Genomic DNA, 21488 nt, shown 5'->3' with positions numbered 1-21488 from the left:
TGTCAAAGAACCAGTTTTTGGTCATTGATTTTCTCTGTAAATTTTCTATTTTCTTTTCATTTATTTCCACTCCTGTCTTCATTACTTTCCCCCTTTATCTTCCTTTGGATTAGTTTCTTTTCTTTTTCCAGGTTTTCAAAAAAATATTCATTTATTTTTGGATGGAGAGAGAAACAGAGAGGGAGGGAGGGAGGGAGTTGGAGAGAGACAGAGAGAGACAGAGAGAGACAGAGAGAGACAGAGAGAGACAGAGAGAGAGAGAGCACTCTCATCTCATCTGCTTGTTCACAATTCCTACAACAGGCAACAGCTGAAGCTGGGCTAGGCCAAACCTGGTGAACTGGGAACCCAATCTGGGTCTCCCACATGGGTGACAAGGCCCAACTACTTGAACCATTACCTGCTACCACCCAGTATGAACATTAGCAAGAAGCTAGAATTAGAAGTGGAGCCAGAATTTGAATATAGGTACTTGGGTATGGGATGCTGATGTCTTAAGTAATGTCTTAACCACTAAAGCAAGTGCCTACTCTCCTGTCATTTTTTAAGTTGTAAAGTTAAGTCGCTGACTTGAGATCTTTATTCTTTGTTTTTAGTATAAGTATTTATAGTTTTACCTTTCTCTGTAAGCACTGATTTACCTGTATTCCATATATTTTTAATTTTTTTCATATTTCTAAACATTTTTCTATTTTCCCTTGTAGTTTTTCTTTGGGTGTGTTGTTTATTTTTTAAGATTTATTTTATTAATTTGAAAGGCAGAATTATGGCAAATGAGAGGGAGAGACAGAGAAAGGGGTCTTTCATCTTCTGGTTTGCTCCCCAAATGGCTGCAATCTTTGGGGCTGGGCCAGGCTGAAGCTAGGAACCACACGCTTCTTCTGGGTCTCCCTCATGGGTGCAGGGGCCCAAACACTTGGGCCATCCTCTTCTGCTTTCCCAGTTGCATTAGCAGGGAGCTGGATCAGAAGTGGAGCAGCTAGAACTCGAACCAGTGCCCATATGGGAGGCTGGTGTCACAGGCAGCAGCTTTACCTGTTATGACACAATATCTGCTTATAGTGTGTGGCTTAATTTCAGTGGATAGCCTGAAGCAATATTGCATTTTTATTCTTTTTTTAACTTTTATTTAATAAATATAAATTTCCAAAGTACAATTTTTGGATTACAGTGGCTTTTTCCCCCATAACCTCCCTCCCACCTGCAACCATCCCATCTCCCACTCCCTCTTCCATCCCATTCACATCAAGATTCATTTTCAATTATCTTTATATACAGAAGATCAATTTAGTATATACTAAGTAAAGATTTCAACAGCTTGCACCCTCAACAGACACGCAAAGTATAGAGTACTGTTTGAGTAGTAGTTTTACCATTATTTTGTATAGTACAACACATTAAGGACAGAGATCCTACATGATGAGTAAGTGCACAGTGACTCCTGTTGTTGATTTAACAATTGACACTCTTATTTATGACGTCAGTGATCACCGAGGCTCTTGTCATGAGCTGCCAAGGCTATGGAAGCCTCTTGAGTTCACCAACCCCAATCTTATTTAGACAAGGCCATAGTCAAAGTGGAAGTTCTCTCCTCCCTTTAGAGAAAGGTACCTCCTTCTTTGATGGCCCATTCTTTCCGCTGGGGTCTCACATGTTTATTCTTTTAAATCCATATTTTATTGGTCATTCTTCAATGAATTTTTAAAAGGGGGAGTCTAAAGAATGAGGAAAATTCCAGTTTTATTTTTTCAAATTGTTAGCCGTTTACACCAGTACCATTTGTCCATTTTCTTGAATTATTTGAAATAACACTTTTAGAAAATATGAGATCCCTCAGTGTACTGAGGTCTACTTATTGACTCCAATTTGTTTCTTTTTCTTTTTTTTTTTTTTTTTGCTTTCTGTGTATCTCTTATTTAGCTTCAGAGAATTTCAATTCCTTTACCATCTGATATATTTAAGTATCTGCCTAAGGTCATCTCTTCATATTATTTTCTTTTTCAATTTTTCTTGGCTACTTTCACATAGTTATTTTCCTGAGTGAATTTTAAAGTTATGTCATATCCTCAAGAAAACCTTGTGAGAATTTTGATTGGGATCACATTGAATTTATACATATATTGCTGAATGTGGGCATTTTTACAATGTTATCTTCTTATCTAAAAACATGTATTTTCATTTATTAACATTCTTTTATGTCCACAATATTTTTTTAAATTATTTATTTATTTATTTATTTGAGAGGTAGAGCTACAGACAGAGAGAGGCAGAGACAGAGATAGAGGTCTTCCATCCTCTGGTTCACTCCCCAAATAGCCGCAAAGGCCAGAGCTTATCTGATCTGAAGCCAATTGCCAGGAGCTTCTTCCAGGTCTCCCACATGGGTGCAGGGTCCCAAGCACTTGGGCCATCTTCTACTGCTTTCCCAGGCCATAGCAGACAGCTGGATTGGAAGAGGAGCAACCGGTACTAGAACCGGCGCCCATATGGAATGCTTAAACTGCAGGTAGAGACTTAGCCTACTATGCCATAACACCAGCCTCTAACTCATTCTTTAAGGGAAATAGCTGGGCACAGAAAGACAAAAACTGCATAATTTCATCTATATGTGAAGCTTTAAAAGTTGAGCTCATAGGAATTGAAGTAAAATAGGGTTTATCAGAGACAAGGATAGTAGTGAGGAGCAGGGTGCTTTAATAGGTTCAACTTTCCAGTGTGGTTGAGTAAGTTCCGGTGTTCAACTGTGCAGTAGGGTCGTGAATATAACTAACAGTAACTCATTGTAAATTTCAAAATAGCTAGAAGAGGATATTTTGAATGTTCTCACCACAAAGAAAAGATAAATATTTTTGTGATGGATATGTTTATTGCCCTAATTTGATCATTGTACAATATGTACTGATTTGAAGCATCACTTTGTACTCCATACAATCACTATGTGATAATAAAAAATTTCAACAAAAGAAGAAAATCTATTCTTTTTATGTTAATCTTGTAAGTGACCATCTTTGCCAATACTTTTCCTTTACATTCTTCAGTTTCTCATAAGAATCTTTAAGTGTATAATCATATAATCAATAAGCATAACTTTTGCCTAATATTTTAATAATTAACCTTTAATTTTTTTTTTTTTTTTTGACAGGCAGAGTGGACAGTGAGAGAGAGAGACAGAGAGAAAGGTCTTCCTTTGCCGTTGGTTCACCCTCCAATGGCCGCCGCGGTCGGCGCGCTGCGGCCGGCGCACCGCGCTGATCCGATGGCAGGAGCCAGGAGCCAGGTGCTTTTCCTGGTCTCCCATGGGGTGCAGGGCCCAAGCACCTGGGCCATCCTCCACTGCACTCCCTGGCCACAGCAGAGGGCTGGCCTGGAAGAGGGGCAACCGGGACAGAATCCGGCGCCCCGACCGGGACTAGAACCCGGTCTGCCGGCGCCGCTAGGCGGAGGATTAGCCTAGTGAGCCGCGGCGCCGGCCAATAATTAACCTTTAATTTTTACTCTAGTCAAATGCAGTTGTCCAAAACTTACAAAGCAATGCAAGTAAAAATACTATGGTGGGACCAATTTTATTATTACTGATTTTCATTTTAAGCATCCTTATATTTTAGCCTTAAATAATATCTTGACTTTAGCTTGAGGAAATATTTATTATTTTAGGGAAGTATCCATATGTTCCACTACTGAGTGACAAGAAAAATAACAGCCTCAAATCAAGAAATGTGTATTGGATTTTTTAAATTCCTTCTTTACACTAATTCAGATGACTACATTTTTCTCTTTGGTCATTTAATATGATATATTATTTTAATAGACTTAACAATATTGAAACACTTTTGCATTCATTTAACATACAGCTTTATTCCATTAGCCAATAGTTTACTTAAGTGTTTGCATCTTTAATAAGTGTTCTATAAAAGTGCTCTTTAGGACCAAGATGTTTAGAACTTTATTGATTTCTTACATATTTGGTCTACATAATTTGTAATATTTTTCTGGTGTTTATTTTATTAACTTGCATTTTCTGGAAAAACAATTATCTAATATAGTTAGCAAGATAATTGATACAGACTTTTGCAAAGATACTCTGTTTTTAAAAAAATATTTGTTTATTTGAAAGGCCAAGTTACAGAAGACAGAGAGAGAGAGAGAGAGAGAGAGAGAGAGAAAGAGAATCTTCCATCCTTTGGTTCACCCCCCAAAATGGTAGCAACAGCCAGGGCTGGGCCAGGCCAAAGTCAGGAGCCAGGAGCCAGGAGCCAGGATCCTCTTTCGGGTCTCCCACATAGGTGCAGGGTCCCAAGCACTTTGGCCATTCCCCAGTGCTTTCCCAGGTACATTTGTAGGGAGCTGGACTGGAAGTGGAGGAGCCAGGACTTGAACCAGCGCTTATTGGAATGGTGATACTGTAGGCAGTGGTTTAACCTGCTGTGCCACAGTGGTGGCCCTGGAAAGGTACTCTTTTACAAGTCTTTCAAATATAATTTGTACTCAATTTTAACTATTTTTTTTCTAATTTCACATATATTGCTTCCTTCCTAATATTGATATAGAAAGTAATTTTTACATTTCACAAATTTTACAAGAATCAATTGTCAAATTATTTATCAATTCTATTTATTTGATAGAGTTTATAGATTTTGAAACTGACAGTTTCTGTATTCTATTTATAAACTGATTTTTAGTTTTATTCCATTTTGATCAGAGAATATGATCTATACTACACTTACTCTTGTTTTTTTATAGCCTTATATATGGGCAATTCTTGTAAATATTCCATAGAGCGTGGAAATAAGTAATGCTCTCTGCACTCATGGTAATGCACTGTATATATCTTTATTACATCAATTTTGTTAGTTGTGCTTGCTATCCAGAACCTGTCAGCCTTTATGGGTTTTTTTGGTTTACTTTTTCAGTGGATGAGTTAACATCTCTTGCTACTTGTGTCTTCTGTCCTATAGTTTATGGTTTGCAAGTTATGATGATATTTTGTTTATACAGGTATATAATTATTGTGGATTCTATCTTTTGTACTGTAAACTATCTCTTTTGCATCCTTTTACAATATTTATATTTAATTCAAACCAGTCTGACATTAATAGCACCACACCAGCTGTCTTTTTTGGAATCCAATTGTCCTTCCTTTTACTTTGGCATTCCTGGCTTTAAAAAAAATATTTACTTATTTATTTATTCACTTATTTAAAAAGCAGTGTGACAGGGAGAGGGAGAGAGGGAGAGAGGTGAGGGAGAGGAAGAAAGAGAGAGAGAGACTGGCCAAGCTGAAGCCAAGAACTAGGAACTTCATCCTGGTCTCCTACATCTGTGAAAGGGCCCAATTACTTGGGCCATCTTATGCTGCCTTCCCAGTGCATTAGCTGGATTGGAAATGGAGCAGACAAGACTCAAACACTCTGTTATGGGATGTCAAAATTGTAAGCAGTGGCTTAACCCACTGTGCCACAGTGTCGGCCCTGGGTTGTTATATTTTGCTATATTCATTCCTTGAATATAATATGGAGTAGTAATATCTATGTTATCTTGATCAGGAAGCTTTTTGGAAAGGTAGACTTGTTTCCATTTCCGTGTTTTCATAGACCATATTTCATATTACTTCCTTCATACTTGTTGCTTTTTACTTTAAATTCTTTATTTAAGAATAGTTGGAAATTTACAAAACAAAAATTGTGAAGTACTACCAAGAGTTTCCATAAATCCCACACCCAACTTCCCATATAATTAACATCTTATTAAATTAGTATGATACGGGCTGATGCTGTGTCTTGGTGGGTAAAGCTGCCACCTGCAGTGCTGACATCCCAGGGCGCTGGTTCAAGTCCTGGCTGTTCCACTTCCAATCCAGCTCTCTGCTATGGCCTGGGAAAGCAGTAGATGACCCACGTCCTTGGGCCCCTGCACCCGTGTGGGAGACCTGGAAGAAGCTCTTGGCTCCTGGCTTCAGATCTGAACAGCCCTGGCTGTTGCAGCCAACTGGGGAGTGAACTAGTGGATGGAATACCTCTCTCTCTCTCTCTCTCTCTCTCTCTCTCTCTCTGCCTCTCCTTCTCTCTGTGTAACTCTGACTTTCAAATAAATAAATAAATATTTAAAAAAATTAGTATGGTATATTTGTCACAATCTGTAAGCCACAGTCACATCACCCTATTATTAACACCCCATATTTTCTCTCTTATCTTGGTTTATGGCTTATCTTTTCTTGTCATTTGTTGTTTCTTTTCATTGCAGTGATTTGCAAAAATCATAATCTGTTTCTACTTCTTCTAGTAGATATATTTATAACTTCAGATAACATATATCAACCTATTTCTCTTGATTTATTAACTGTAGATAATAAGATAATATTCCCTTAATCCTTTCATGTAAGATGGGTTTATTGATATACTTCTTACTTTTCTTGCTTTTACGTTCAGTTAAATGATGATGTTATTTATTATGATGATTAGGAAAAGTTCCAAGGCATAAAATTGGTTGTTCTTTGTAACTTGTTTCTACTGATAAAAGGCTCAAAGTATACTGTTTTTATCCTGAACTTCTTAAATGTTTTTGATGATGTGAATAAAGGTTTATAAGTCTGTCTCTTTTTCCCCTAGAATACACTATGGTTTTATGTCTATGGAAACGGTTCTTTCTTCAATTCAGGAAATCCTTCCTCTGTCTTTTTTTTTCCCTTTGCATCTTTTTGGTGTTCTACCTCAGGGACAATTGGTCTCTTTGTGGCCACTCATGAGTTTTGGGGTTGTGTTTGTTTTTAAGATTTATTTATTTATTTTAAAGGCAGAGTTACAGAAAGGCAGAAGGAGAGAGAGAGAGAGAGAGAGAGAGAGAGAGTCTTCGATCCACTAGTTCACTCCCCAAATGGCTGTAACGGGAACTGTTGAAGCTGGGCCTATCTGAAGACAGGAGCCAGGAGCTTCTTCCAGGTTTCCCGCCCAAGTGCAAGGGCCCAAGGACTTGGGCCATCTTCTACTGCTTTCCCAGGCCATAGCAGAGAGCTGGACTGGAAATGGAGGAGCCAGGACTCGAACCAGCACCCATATGGGATGCCGGCACTGCAGGCAATGGCTTTACCTGCTATACCACAGCACTGGCCACATGGCCATTCATTGATGACCCTCTTGGCTTACTATCTTTTCACTAATTTTGTTAATGATTGTAAGTATTATTTTGCATTCATTTTGGTTATGTCAAGCTCCTTTCTTCTAAGTTCTCTGTTTTATGTTTTTTTTTTTTCTAGGATATTTGGGAGGTTCTAATTTATTTCTTCTGTAATGTTATTGCTTTAGTCATTTAATTAGCTTTACAACCTCCATTTTTATCACATTCAGATTTTATCATGTAGTTTTTGATATTTTGTCTCATTAAATTAATACTCTCTGTAATTCTGAAATTTGGAACAATTGAACTTTTCTTTCAGTTTTTGCACCATGCTTTCTTGACGAATGTATTCTTCATATCTTCTTGTAACATCTTTCCTTCCTTCTTTCTTTCCTTCCTGCATGATTGTAGTTATTTTGCACACCTGCCAAAAATATTTCTTTGAATTATTCACATATTCAAAGTGGGTGGCCTAATCAAACCTTATATTTGTTTATATATAAGCTGGATAAATTCTTGACTTCTGCCCCACTTCATCTGGGTCTGTTTTTCCTCAAAACTTTCATTTCACGATTGGGCATGCTTATTTCATCTGCTTTTCTGTGCTCTGAGGGTTTGAGTAGCAGAACTCAGTTATTTTTTAAAGATTTATTTATTTCTTGGAAAGTCAGAGTTACACAGAGAGAGAAGGAAAAGCAGAGAGAAAAAGAGAGGTCTTCCACCCGCTGTTTCACTCTGCAGTTGGCCGCAACAGCCAGAGCTGTGCTGATCCAAAGCCAGGAACCAGGAGCTTCTTCCAGGTCTCCCACATGGGCACAGGGACCCAAGGACTTGGGCCATCTTCTACTGCTTTCCCAGGCCATAGTAGAGAGCTGAATTGGAAGTGGAGCAGCTGGGATTCAAACTGGCACACATTTGGGATGCCAGTACTGCAGGCGATGGCTTTACCAACGATCCCACAGCGCCGGCCCCTCAGCTATTTTTTTTCTTTTTAAAGATGTATTTATTTATTTACTCAACAGGCAGAATTTCAGACAGAGCAAGGGAGAATCAGAGAGAGAGAGGTCTTCCATCCTCTGGTTCACTCCCCAAATAGCAGGAACGGTGGAAGCTGAGTTGTTCTGAAGCCAGGATCCAGGAGCTTCTTCCAGGTCTCCCACGGAGAGTATCATTTGACTTTTCATCACTTCTCTGATTCAGGATACAGGATTAGATATTTAGGTTGTTTACTTCTTTTCCCTCAACCTTATCTCCCTCACAACCATGTTTACTACCCTTCCAAAAAGTGGGTAGGCAAGATAAGTAGACGTTTTTGCATATGCATTACAAGACCAGAAGCATTATAGGGTTAAGAGTTTAATTGTTATTCTCCCTCTGAATCCTATCCCTGGTGTGTCAAATTACTTAAATAACCTCCTCCAATTTAGATTTTCTTTTCTCTTCCAATCTGTTAAATTCTCAAATATTCCTGGAATTAATTACCTTTTAGTGATCATAATCACTATATTTCTTTACTTTCAACTAGGGAAAAATGAAAATGGCAGACCTTTGCTGAGATAAGATTTGTACCTACACAACCCTCTTTGTTTTTTCATCTCCAGATGTTTATTAGAGATTCTTCATGACATTATTTACTTTATTTTCTCTCACCACCAATAGCTTTTTTAAGTTTATTTACTATACGCCAGACAGGTGTGATGCACAACCTAGTGGCTTCTAAATGACTAGAAGTCAGTGAAAGATTTAGGCTTAATTAAGTTTTGTTTAGTTTTTTCTATGACAAACTGTACAGAATACATAGAATTATGCATTTTTGAAAAACTTAAAAAATACTTAAATACATTATATATTAATACAAATTATCCAAAATTATAAACTTGAGTACTTAAAAGTTTGTGGAAAAATGGATATAAAAGATAAGTTATTTTGGTGCAAATATTTTTGAAATCCAGCAAATGAGAGTTTGTCCAAAAAGTTATGGAAGGGGCAGGTGTTGTGGCACAATGTGATAAGCCATTTCCTGCAACATCCACATCCCATATCAGAGTGGCAGCTCGAGTTCCTCTTGCTCCACTTCCAATCCAACTCCCTGCTAATGTGCTCAGGAAGCGGCAAGTAATACCTCAAGTACTTGAGACCCTGGTGCCCATATGGGAGACCCAGATGTAGTTCCTGGCTCCTGGCTTCATCTTGGCTCAGTCCCATCTGTTGCCTGGAGGAAGACACCTCTCTTTATCATCCTCCCACCCTCCCTCCATCTCTCCTTTTCTCTTTCTTTCGCTCACTCCTTGTTTCAAATAAATGAATGAATGAATGAATGAATAAATAATCTTTCTAAAAAGTAACAGAAATATATATTTAAAAAATACTAAGCATGGATTTCAATTTTTTTGCATCAAAACTTTAATTCTATTTCCATGAAATTTTCAAAGTATTGCAATTAATACTATCATCTTTGGAATAAAGATGAAACTCATAGAAGACATGTCATTTATATTTTATACATTTTTGCATCATTTACCTTTATTCCTACAAGGAGTAAATATTATCTTCATACTAAGAAAAAAATTGAAGATGTCACTTAAAAAACAAATAACTTAATGAGATTGACCTGTAGCAAAATAGCCTCTTTTGCTTTAAATATTGCTCTCAGTTATATCATTTTTAAAATAGCATGTGAATAATTGTGCTCAGTTGTTTTAGGAAACTTCCATTTTTTTTCAGAAACAATATAAGTAAATAGAAGACATGCTACTTTTGTCAAACATACTGAGAGGAAGGCTAGCTTGTTGTAAACTAAACCTACTAAATTATATTCTGTTCTCCTTGACACAACACAAAAGATTATCCATCTCTGATCCAAACCTACTTTTTAAATCACATTATGCTATTTAATGCTTATACTTCTAAAATATTAGCTACATGAGTTCAAGGATTAGCAGAGTTTTTTCACTGCTGTATAACTAACACCTAGAATAGCACTTGGCACATCATCACCCTTTGATAAATATTTTTAATGGGCAAATGAGTAAATGTGGTGCAGCTGAGCAAATTATTTAATAGGGATGATACCTTACTCATAGGGTGTTGAGAAGTAAATAATGACTTGTATTGGGCACATAATAGAGACTTAACATATGCCCATTTCTTTCTTCTTTTGTATTAAGTAAAATCTTCATAAAGCCATGGAATTATAGTTTAACTATGTCTTCAATCATTTTCAAAATCTTAAATTGCTTAAAGAATTAGCCACGGGTGTGTTGAATTCTCCTATCTCTGCACTGAATGTAAGGCTGCTATTCTGGACACCAGTATGTCACATACTAAAACTGACAAGAAAAAATAAATCAACACAAAGATAGGAAAGAATTCCACTCCCGATAGAATGGCAATTTGCATTCATTAGTAAAATGCCCTGTATCCTATCCTTTTCGTTTCAGCTGGTAGGGTGCTCAGAACAATTTTAAGGTTTCTACTATAGTTTCCTCTCTTTTCTCTTCTTGCTATCTCTATTCTTTCTTTTATGTTCATAATAAACATTTATTTTATGTGTGTATTTTCTTGTACATTACCTACCATCATTTTTGGAATGGAAAGGTTTTAAACAAGCAGATGGTTTGAATTCTTTGATCAACTTAACCAGCAGTCTGAACACCATAATTCTGTGGCAATAGAAAACTATAAGGATGGAAGAGGATTTAGTCCCATCCCCCAAGCAAAAATCCTTCTTGGTTTTGTAGCCGAATTCCATCAGAAGAGATTAGAGCACAAGGACAGATCTTGATCTTGGAAAAATTCCCAAACTTTTGAATACTGGTCCTCAGTTAGGATTCCCTTGATCATGGAAGGTTGGAGCAGTGGTGTGTATTGAAGCAATAAATATTTCAAAGAATAGATTTGTAAGGTATGAGCCCCAAGGGTACCTCATTCCTTAGGGAATGGTTTTAAGAACATTTCTCACAATTATTTTAGTGGATTGACACAATAAATGAATGAGCAAAGTACAATCATGATGTCCATTTTTTCAGATGGGAAAAACTCATCCCAGACAGATTAATTGCCCAAGGTCACACAGCTGGTACAAACAACAGTCAAGATATAAGCCTGGGAGCTAGCATTGTGGTGCAGCTGGTTAAGCCACCACCTGCAATGCTGGCATCCCATACAGGCATCAGTTCGAGTCCCAGCTGCTCCATTTCTGATCCAACTGCCTGTTAATGCACCTGGGAAAGCAGTGGGGGATTACTCAAGTCCTTAAACACCATGGTTGTATAGATTAATTCCTTTCTTAACTACCAAGAAACTGAAGAAAAAAGAAATTTGAAATTTTGCCAAAGTCAAAAGCTAACAGGTATACAATCATTTAACTACCTCCAAATTTTATAGTCTTCATTCTTTTACACTATGTTGCATAAAATCATGAAAGAAAGGGTCAAAACAAATCTATAATAAATATGGAAGGAATGTGAAGTCTTTAAATAGACAAAAAGGAAGAGTAGAGAATTGGCTTATTATTTAAAATTCAAGTGCAGTGTGACCTAGATACACACGAATTAATTTGGAAATTATTCATTTAATGGTAACTGCAACAAACTGTGATAGCATCACCATGTTTTTGCAAAGGATATTATCTAAACACATGGAAAATAATTAGCTGCTCTTATCTAAAATGAGAAATAGCAAGAAATAAGCACTAGAATATAACCCATTTCAAAATAGACAAACAAATGCTTGAGATTTTAATTTAAGGGGATATTTTTACCTAGGGACAGATGTAGTCATTGACAAACACTTAGGGTCCAGTCAATACACACAATATTTATTCTAATACATCGACGTCTTTCTCAGGAGTTCAATTTCAGATATTTTTAAATTTCCGTTTTCTGCAGCACTTGGAGTTTTAATGGTAAAATAGAAATTTAATTTTCCTTTATATATGTGATTTGAAAAATCTGTTTTTGGAAATACAAGTTTTTGAAATTGTTTAAGACATAATATTTAGGGGCTGGCCCCATAGTGTAGTGGGTTAAACCCCTGACCTGCAGTGCTGGCATTCCATGCAGGCACCAGTTCAAGACCCAGCTGCTCCACTTCTGATCCAGGTCCCTGTTAATGTGCCTAGAAAAGCAGCAGAGGATGGTCCAGGTCCTTGGGCCCCTGCACCCACGTGGGAGACACAGAAGAAATTCCTGGCTCCTGGCTTTGGATTGGCACAGTTCCAGCCCTTGTGGCCATTTGGGGAGTGAACCAGCAGATGGAAGACATCTCTCTCTTTCTCGCTCGCTCGCTCTCTCTTTCTTTCTCTCTCTCTCTCTTTAATTCTGTCTTTCAAATAAATAAAATTAATTGAAAAAAAGACATAATATTTATGGTTTTTACCTTCTGTTGATAATTGTATTTTATTTGTGAAGTGATATTTATTAGTGAGTGTTTCAAAATTCTATTTTTGAATAACACTTATTAAATGTTCACTTGTTACTTTCATTACAGAGTTGGCACCTGAAAACCAACAGTTTATAAAAACATTTTCAATTATTTGTTATAATTTAACTGTAGGGTAAAATTTGACATATGGCCATTTTCTTTCCATCAGAAAACATACTTTTAAAGATTTATTAATTTGAACGTCCTACAGAGATAAAGGGAGAGACGGAGAGAGATTTTTCATCTGCTGGTTCACTTTCCATGTGGCTGTAACAGCTGAGGCTGAACCAGGCCAATGCCAGGAGCCTGGAGCTCCATCCACGTCTCCCACATGGGTACCAAAGACACAAGTACTTGAACCATTTTCTGCTGCTTTCCCAGGTACGTTAGCAGGGAGCTGGATCAGATATGGAGCAGTTGGGACACAAACTGCTGCCTTTATGGAATTCTGGCATCATAGGTGGCGGATTAACCCACCACACCATGATGCCAGCCCCAGAAAATATACATTCTATAAAGCAAAGAATCCTTTTATTGTCTGTTTTTGTCTTTGTAGTCTTTGGGTTTATTTATTACTGAAAGAACAAGCAATTCCTGAAAAATATCATAAAAGTGACTCAAAGAGTTGAAATGTAATCTATACTATAATATTACTTCCTGGATCTGCCACTGATGTGTATGTAATTCTGGATAACTTGTTTTCACTCTTCTAGTCTTAGTTTCTCCATATATGAAACCCTGGGCTTAAGACTTCTCTAAATCTGATTTTCCAGGAATTAAAAAGAAATTTGCTCTGTGTAGACTGCAAATTTTCTTGTTGTCCATTAAGATTTCATGCTTCATTCTCCTTAATCTGTGTGCAAGCAAACTGGCCAGAGTAGAGTTTCTGGTTGGTTTTGGCCAATGAGGTGCCTTGGAAGGATATAAGAGAAGAGATAGTAAACCTAGAGTATTAGTATTGATCTTCCACATTGACTTTTTTGGAGGAAGGGGTTTTTCTGTGTCTGGGCTATATCCTCATGTGTCCTTCACTTCTTCAGGCCTGGGGGAATAGGTGTACCCTCCACTGTTTTTTTTTTTTTTTTATATGTTTTATTTATTTGAAAGGCAGAGTTACAGAGAATTGGGGAGAGACACACAGAAAGATATCCTATCAGTAACTGGGCTGGGCCAGGCTGAAGCCAGGAGCCAGGAACTCCACCTCAGTCTCCCACATAGATGGCAGGGGCCAAAGCACTTGGGCCATCTTCCACTTCTTTCCCAGGCACATTAGCCGAGAGCTGGATCAGAAGCTGAGCAGCCAGAATTCAATCCAGTGCTCACACGAGATATGCCACAATGCTGGTCCCTACCCCAAGATACTAAACTATCTTGTCTGAATTTTCTGTAAATATTTTTCTATTAGACACACTTAAAACCCAAAATTGATTGTATCACCTGTTTTCCTGACAAGCTGGTGATATAGAAAAGCAACTTAGTTCTTTGAATCTGAAGCTACTCATTTTTTTTTCTTTTTACCTTTTTTTTTTTTTTTTTGACAGGCAGAGTGGACAGTGAGAGAGAGAGACAGAGAGAAAGGTCTTCCTTTTCCGTTGTTTCATGCCCCAATGGCCACTGTGGCCGGTGCACCGCGCTGATCTGAAACCAGGAGCCAGGTGCTTCTCCTAGTCTCCCAGACGGTGCAGGGCCCAAGCACTTGGGCCATCCTCCACTGCACTCCTGGGCCACAGCAGAGAGCTGGCCTGGAAGAGGGGCAACTGGGACAGAATCCGGCGCCCCAACCGGGACTAGAACCCGGGGTGCTGGCGCCGCAGGCAGAGGATTAGCCTAGTGAGCCATGGCGCTGGCCCTGAAGCTACTCTTGATCTTATCCTTAGTATGGTGATGGCCAAGTGTTTTGTCTCTATTGAGGATAGAAGAAATGATAAAAATCAGATTGCAGTAGGATAGTAGTGTACTAAGTAAAAAGAAAATGGTATTTCTGACTAAAGGATTTGAGTCTTTTTTAAAAAGATTTATTTAGTTATTTGAAAGTCAGAGTTACACAGAGAGAGAAGGAGAGCAGAGAGGGATACAGGTCTTCCATCTGCTGGTTCACTCCCCAATTGGTTGCAAAAGCCAGAGCTGCGCTGATCTGAAGCCAGGAGCCAGGAGCTTCTTCCGGGTCTCCTATGTGGGTGCAGGAGCCCAAGAGCTTGTGCCATCTTCTACTGCTTTCCCAGGCCATAGCAGAGAGCTGGATCGGAAGTAGAGCAGTGAGGTCTCAAACCGGCGCCCGTATGGGATGCCGACACTGCAGGCAGCGACTTTACAACCTATGCCACAGTGTTGGTCCCAGGATTTGAGTCTTGATTGGCAAGATTATTAAAAACAATTTAGGCCGATATTTTCAAATGATGGAGCATAAGGGTATGTGGCTATATTTGCACTGGTCCACAGTGAATTGAGAAAAATAGGGCTTTTCACTAAGTCTAAATTTGACTGATAAAAATATGGTTATACTGAGATTAATCATATTTAAATCTTTGATGATGAAATGCCCATTATCTTCAGAAATGTTGGAATTAGTAAGGAGTAGTTTTGTTGTTGTTTTAATGTCCTTAATTGGCAAAGCAGGAAGGTGATAACCTTATGAAAAATCTCTTAGAGAAAATGTTTTAGTATATGAAATTTGTAAACCTGAAAAGTACTGCAAAAGACTGCCATAGTTCTAGAGCTTTCAACTGAGTTCTGAAGTACGAAGCTGGTTGGGATGCACTGTAGTAATTAGTTTCCTTTGCCTTCCTCTTCTGAGTCTAAAAACTCTGGGTCTAAAAACACAGTAAGTATGAATCACAGCTTCTGCCTTGTTAACAAGTGTCTATAATTTCTAAGTATATCTTGATTTCCAGGTATAGGAGCAATGGGAGATTTTTATTTTTAGTTTATTATTTTTTCATTTATAATGTGAAATATGAAAGGAGTGTTTCACACTCTTTTAGTAATGTTCTTTCTAAGCCTCAGCAGGAACCACAAATTTTTCAGGGTTCAAATTGTCTTCTCTTCTCCTTCTCATGACTAAATTCCCCCTTATCTCTCTGAATGTAGATTTTCTTTAAACTGTCTCCTGGTGGACTTTGAGCTGTTTGCATCCTCCACTCCATCTTGTTCCTGCTCCCTTTTTTCTCTCTCCTAACAGCCTGGCCCACACGTAAGACTGTTCCTGAGCAAAAGGGAAGTTTTACCTGTGTCTAAGTACAGTTCATCATGTTGATTAGCAAAAGGGACCTATCAGGTTCCACCGGTATCTACCATCCTATAAAAAGCCATATAATTAATGTGTAAAGGCCACTTTGCATCATAGGCTTCCATTCTTGGGGTCATGGCACCCCAGAAGCTTTAACACATAGGTAAATCTCTGGGATAAATAATTTGTATTAGACAAATTTTTCAAAGATTTTTAGATGTAGCTATGATACATTTAGTGTATTTTTGTGTGTAATATTTTCTCGATTACTTTATACTGAAATGTTGGCATTGATCTTAATAATTACCTGAACATTTTTTAAACTAAAAAGGAGAACTTGCAAGAAAAGACTCCCATGATTTTTTGTGAACTGAAAAGGGCAGATTATATAACATTATATTATAAACTCATACAAGAAAACTGGTTTTCAGGGCTTACATTAAGCCAATGGGTTAAGCTACTGTCTGCAATGCGAGCATCCCATATTACAGTGCTGGTTCAAGTCCCAGCTGTTCTGTGTCCAATCCAGCTCCTTGGTAACACACCTGGGAAAGCAGCAGAAGATGAGGCAAGTCCTCAGACTCCTGCAAGCCACGTGCATGGGAGACCCAGATAGAGCTTCTGGCTCCTGGCTTTGTCGTGGCCCATTCCTGGCTGTTGCTACCATTTGCAAAGTGAACCAGGAGATAAAAAAAAAAAAAAAAAAAAAAAAAAAAACAACAACAACAACAACAAAAAAAAACCTCTCTCTCTCTCTCTTTCTCTCTCTCTCACACACACACACATAAATAAATAATTAATATTTTCTAAAAAAGTAAATTGGCCGCAGGTAAAATAAAGAGGATGTCCATTCTTCATTGTCTTCATGCACTACTGTTTGGAATTTTTATGATATGTACTATTTGAATTGCATGAGTTCCAAGGCAAGTTTGGGTATGTGCTAAAAACTGATAACAGATGAGGGCAGTGCACTGTGACTAGCACTGACACAGTGGTAATAAAAGCAAACAAATTCTGGGGCCGGCACTGTGACACAGCAAGTTAAGCCACTGCGTGCAGGGCTGGCATCACATACAGATGCCAGTTTGGGTCCTAACTGCTCGGTTCCGATCCAGCTCCCTGGAAAAGAGACAGAAGATGACCCAAGTCATTGGGGTGCTGTCAAAATACTGGCCCCTGGCTTCAACCTGGCCCAGCCAAGGCCATTGCAGCCATTTGGGGAATGAATCACTCTCTCTCTCTTCCTCTCTCATCTCTTTATGTAATTCTGCCTTTCAAATAAATAAATAATCTTTTAAAATATTTATATGTAAACAAATTTTGTGGTACTTTTAATACATGAAGCATTTACATATATCGAAGCATATTTAAGTGATTTAAGCATATTTATGCCTTTATTATGTCCATTAGACATACTGAGGCCTAAGAACTTAAGTCATTTGCACAAGGCCTCATAGCTAGAAAAAGGTGTAGTATAATTTGAACCCAATCAATCAGCCTGAATCCTAAATCAATGCCATTTACTATAAGGACCTGAGAAAGAAGTACTGAGGATTCAGAGTGCTCAAATATAGTTTCTTAAGTAAATACTGTCTCATCTGGCCCTGTGGGATGAGAATACAAGGTGCATTACCACAAAGGAGTAGATATCCCCGTCTGTTACTTCTGTTACCCTTGGGCCTCTGTATACTTTGTTCTAATCAGGATATTTCCTGTCTACCGAGGTTGTTATTAGATGAGCAAACAAATCTATTGCTTCTGTACCTGTCATTTCATTCAGACCTAACTATATAACCTTATAGGATTTTTTTAGCATTCCCAATTGAGAGACAGAGATTTTGAGGCTCATAGAGGTGAAATTTCTTGCCTAAATTGACACAGATAGGAAGTACTATGATTTGAAACAGGCATTATGGTTCTGGAGTTCCTCTGATACTACATTTTGGTATTGGGGAGGGGAGATGTACTGGCAGTAGATTAGACTCCCTGACCTCTCTTGCACAGTATGCTGGTGGTCCAGGGCTCTCTTGGTGTGACTTAGCTCCACTTGTCCTCCCATCCCTTCCCTTCCAGCATCCATCCCTCATCTGACTGTGATCACGGTTCTAGTTTGAAAGATGGAGCTCAGTGAGGAGTAGCATTTCCCTCCTTCTAAATGAGTGGCCCTTCCTACAAAAAGTGTAGATTGGACAGAAGTGAACATATGCAAGTTTTATAGTGACTCCTCATTTGAAACAGAGGCGAGAAAATGATTAGAGTTGCTCCTATTTGGACAGACTGTAGAAAAGCATGATGAACATTGTTTGCAGCAGCTTGAGAGTCTCCAGATGGCTCAGTCTCTCTTTTTTGCTTATTCAAAATAATTCCTACTGAATGTTTTAGCAGTGATAACAATATCTGACTGAAAATGCACCCTGTTACTTCAGGCTGTCCTGGACAGAAGGCCCTAGGCATAATTACAGCCCTTATCAAGAGAAGAGCAGCCAAGTATCCAGAACTCCAGTTTTGCAGGCTCTACAGATTCATCAGCCCTATGCAGCCATTAGTATAAGCCACTCTTACGTTTGAAATCCAGTATATGAGGCCCAATGAAACTGCTGATTGAAAATCAAGTCATTTTGGTTTGCTTTTCATTTAAGGCCCACAGGCTTCCCATCATTAAAGGAGCAGCTGGCATTGCTGTTCAGTGAGCCAAACTGCTGCCTGCCATATGGCATCCCATATTGAAGGGCTGGTTCAAGTCCTTGCTGCTGTTTCCAATCCAGCTCGCTGCTAACATGCCCGGGAAGGCAGTGGATGATGGCCCAAGTGTTTTGGGTCCCTGAAACCCTGGGAAACCCTGGGAAACCCTGGATGGAGTTCCAAGGCTCCTGGCTTCAGTGTGGCCCCAGCCACAGCAGTTGCAGCCATTTGGGGGAATGAACCAGTAGATGGAAGGACTCTGTATCACATTGCCTTCCCAATAAATAAATAATTCTTTAAAAAAATAAAAACTGTGGTGGAGCAGATTAAGTTGCTGCCTGTGGTGCTGGTATTCATATCAGCGTTGGTTTGAGTCCCAGTTGCTCCACTTCTGATTCAGCTCCCTCCTAATGTGCTTAGGAAAGCAGTAGAACATGATTCAAGTACATTGTTCTCGGTCACCCATGTTGGAGACTTGAATGGAGTTCCAGGCTCCTGGCCTCAGCCTGGTCCAGCCCCAGCCATCATCGTCATTTGGAGAGTGGATCAGTGGACTGGAGATCTCTTTCTCTCTTTGTCTCTACCCTGCTATCTGTAATTCTGCCTTTCAAAGAAATAATAAAATAAATAGTTTTAATTTAAATAATAAAAGTATTTTATTTAAAAAATAAAGAATAAAATATTTTTTAAAAAATGGAATACTGTGGTGGCCAAAGGGAAAGTCTATTTTAAAATGCCATGTGTATAGGTGTTCAAAGCCACCAAAGAGATTCTCCCCAAACCATTATAATTACATGCCTTCCTACAAAAAATAATCTAGGAAGGTCCCTGTTGTATCCACATACTCTAATTCTACTGTTGACTATTAGACCTAGTCATTGGTTAACTTTAAGCTGAACAGCCTTATAATAAACAATGATTGACAAACCATGGCCATAGTGGCTTTGCCTAGGCGACGTTGCTTAGTCTGAGGAGGAACTTCATTTGATAATATGAGCTCAAAGAGTAGGGTTGGGAGATAGGTAAGAGGGGAGGATTGAGGATTCAGTTCCTTCTTTTTGGAAACTTCATAAATAAGATTGCATTATAATTGGAACCTGTTTACATAAAGGAATTGCCTGGTAGTAACTGAAAGGTACCCTGGAAATATTGTATGATAATAACTGGATGTTTGAATTTAATAATCCAAGAGTAGAACAGCCAAGCATGTGGTGATCATGGGTATATGGAGATTTTATTGCCCTGATTTGTCCATTGTCTAGTGGCACATTTAATAGAATTTCACATTGTACCCCAGAGGAATGCACTGTTATTGCAAGTTAATCAAAATGTGCAAAAAATGTAAATGTAAATGTCAACCACTCTGTTTGATCATTACACATTTGTATACATATAATGAAGCATTGCACTGTACCTCACCAAAATATACACTTAAATATATGAAATTTGAATGATCTACAAAAAAAGAATGTATGTATGTGTGTTTTGTTGAATCAGAGGTAAAGTGATTTTTTTTTCTCTTTTAGGAATTCTATGAAAAATCAAATAATCATCAGATTAAACAGAAAGAGAAAACAAGAGTGGAGCAGTTTCACATGATGACAGCAGTTGGGGGAGCTGAGGAGAGACAGAGTACAAAATCACTGCAAATGAGGAAGTTAAAGGACCCAAGGGATCCAGATGTTAGCTGCGTTATCTCTTACAACCTTGAAGTCACCCAGGATGATGACAGAGAAGGAAAAAATGATCCAGGTGCCAATGTCCACATGAAATGAGAGACATGGGCCAGGAAGTTAAGGAAGCAGTAATATAAAAGAGTAACAGGCAATATTCTCAGATGAAATGAGTCTACATATGAGAGGATTTTTTTTTCTTTTTATTTCATGGGAATCGAGATTAAATTAGTACAACTGGTTCAATAAATAATAGTTGTTCTACTGAGCTCATCTCCAATTTTTGGGAACTGAAGCATTAGAAATGCCACTGTTATCAGTGCAGGTTTCATCTCATGCTCACCCTACCTAGCCATACTCCCTGCTGCCCCCTCCACCACCAAAACACACATCAGAGCACTATCCGTTCTGTAAAACTCATGTGCAATTCCTCATAGAGGCATAAGGGTCCGCATTACTTGTGGTTAAGTGAAGGAGTGTGTGGGGGGGGGGGGCGAAGGGAGGGGGTCTGGGTGAAACCAGAAAGGGTAACTTAGAAGTTACTCTGGATGCCAGAAAGCTGAAGCATCCTAGTTCTGTGTAATGACTTGGGGACACGTGGAGTCCTGAGTCAATGTGTGCATCAATCTCAAAAACTTAGAAAGGCACCTCATCCCCATATCCACTGGAAGGGCAGTCTACAGGTGGATAACAACTAATAACTAGAGGGTGGCTTATCTGAACTAAGCCTATTTTAGCCACCCCCACGGGCAGGGCTTTTGTTCACCCACATGGAAAATATTAACACAAAATAAAAGTGCCTGCAAAGAGGAGATGAAAGCCTTGGCTGTCTTAACTTCATAGTGAAGCTTCCATCAGCTTGTTCTAGGCTGCAGCTGGCACTGCTAGGAATAACAAGAAAAATATGAGTACAATTCAATAGCGATTTATTGCACTTAAAGGTCATGTGCAGGGCCAGCACTGTGGTGTAGCAGGTAAAGCTGCAGCCTGCAGTGCTGGCATCCCATATGGGTGCCGGTTATAGTCCTTGCTGCTCCACTTCCAGTCCAGCTCTCTGCTATGGCCTGGGAAAGCAGAAGAAGATGGCCCAATTCCTTAGGCCCTTGCACCTGCGTGGGAGATGGGGAAGAAGCTCCTGGCTTCGGATTGGCACAGCTCCTGCTGTTGTGGCCATCTGGGAAGTGAACCAGCAGATGGAAGACCTCTCTCTCTCTCTCTCTCTCTCTCTCTCTTTCTGCCTCTGCCTCTCTGTAACTGCCTTTCAAATAAATAAATAAACATTTATTAAAAAGTCATGTACCATGTAATGTGCTGTACACTGTAAGCAGCACATAAAGAAATAAGTTGCTGTCCTTGAACATAAGAAGTTGTGA

The 21488-nt window shown here is 38.8% G+C and overlaps 1 protein-coding gene across 1 annotated transcript in view; it reads left to right on the top strand.

Moving 5' to 3' along the window:
* The window catches only part of LOC149119629 (uncharacterized), a 44018-nt gene extending 23461 nt beyond the window's left edge, over nt 1-20557 (top strand). Inside the window, exon 4 of the mRNA XM_089323937.1 lies at nt 19969-20557. The gene's annotated coding sequence lies outside the window, so the exon portion shown is untranslated. The remainder of the gene's footprint in view (nt 1-19968) is intronic.
* The last annotated feature ends 931 nt before the right edge of the window (nt 20558-21488 follow it).

The sequence above is a fragment of the Oryctolagus cuniculus genome, chromosome X (genome assembly GCF_051225735.1).
Source record: "Oryctolagus cuniculus isolate XC-2025 breed Fujian yellow rabbit chromosome X, ASM5122573v1, whole genome shotgun sequence".
In the NCBI taxonomy this organism is placed as follows: domain Eukaryota; kingdom Metazoa; phylum Chordata; class Mammalia; order Lagomorpha; family Leporidae; genus Oryctolagus; species Oryctolagus cuniculus.
Note: the sequence above shows the minus strand (reverse complement) of the source record. Positions and strands in the feature narration are given on the sequence as shown.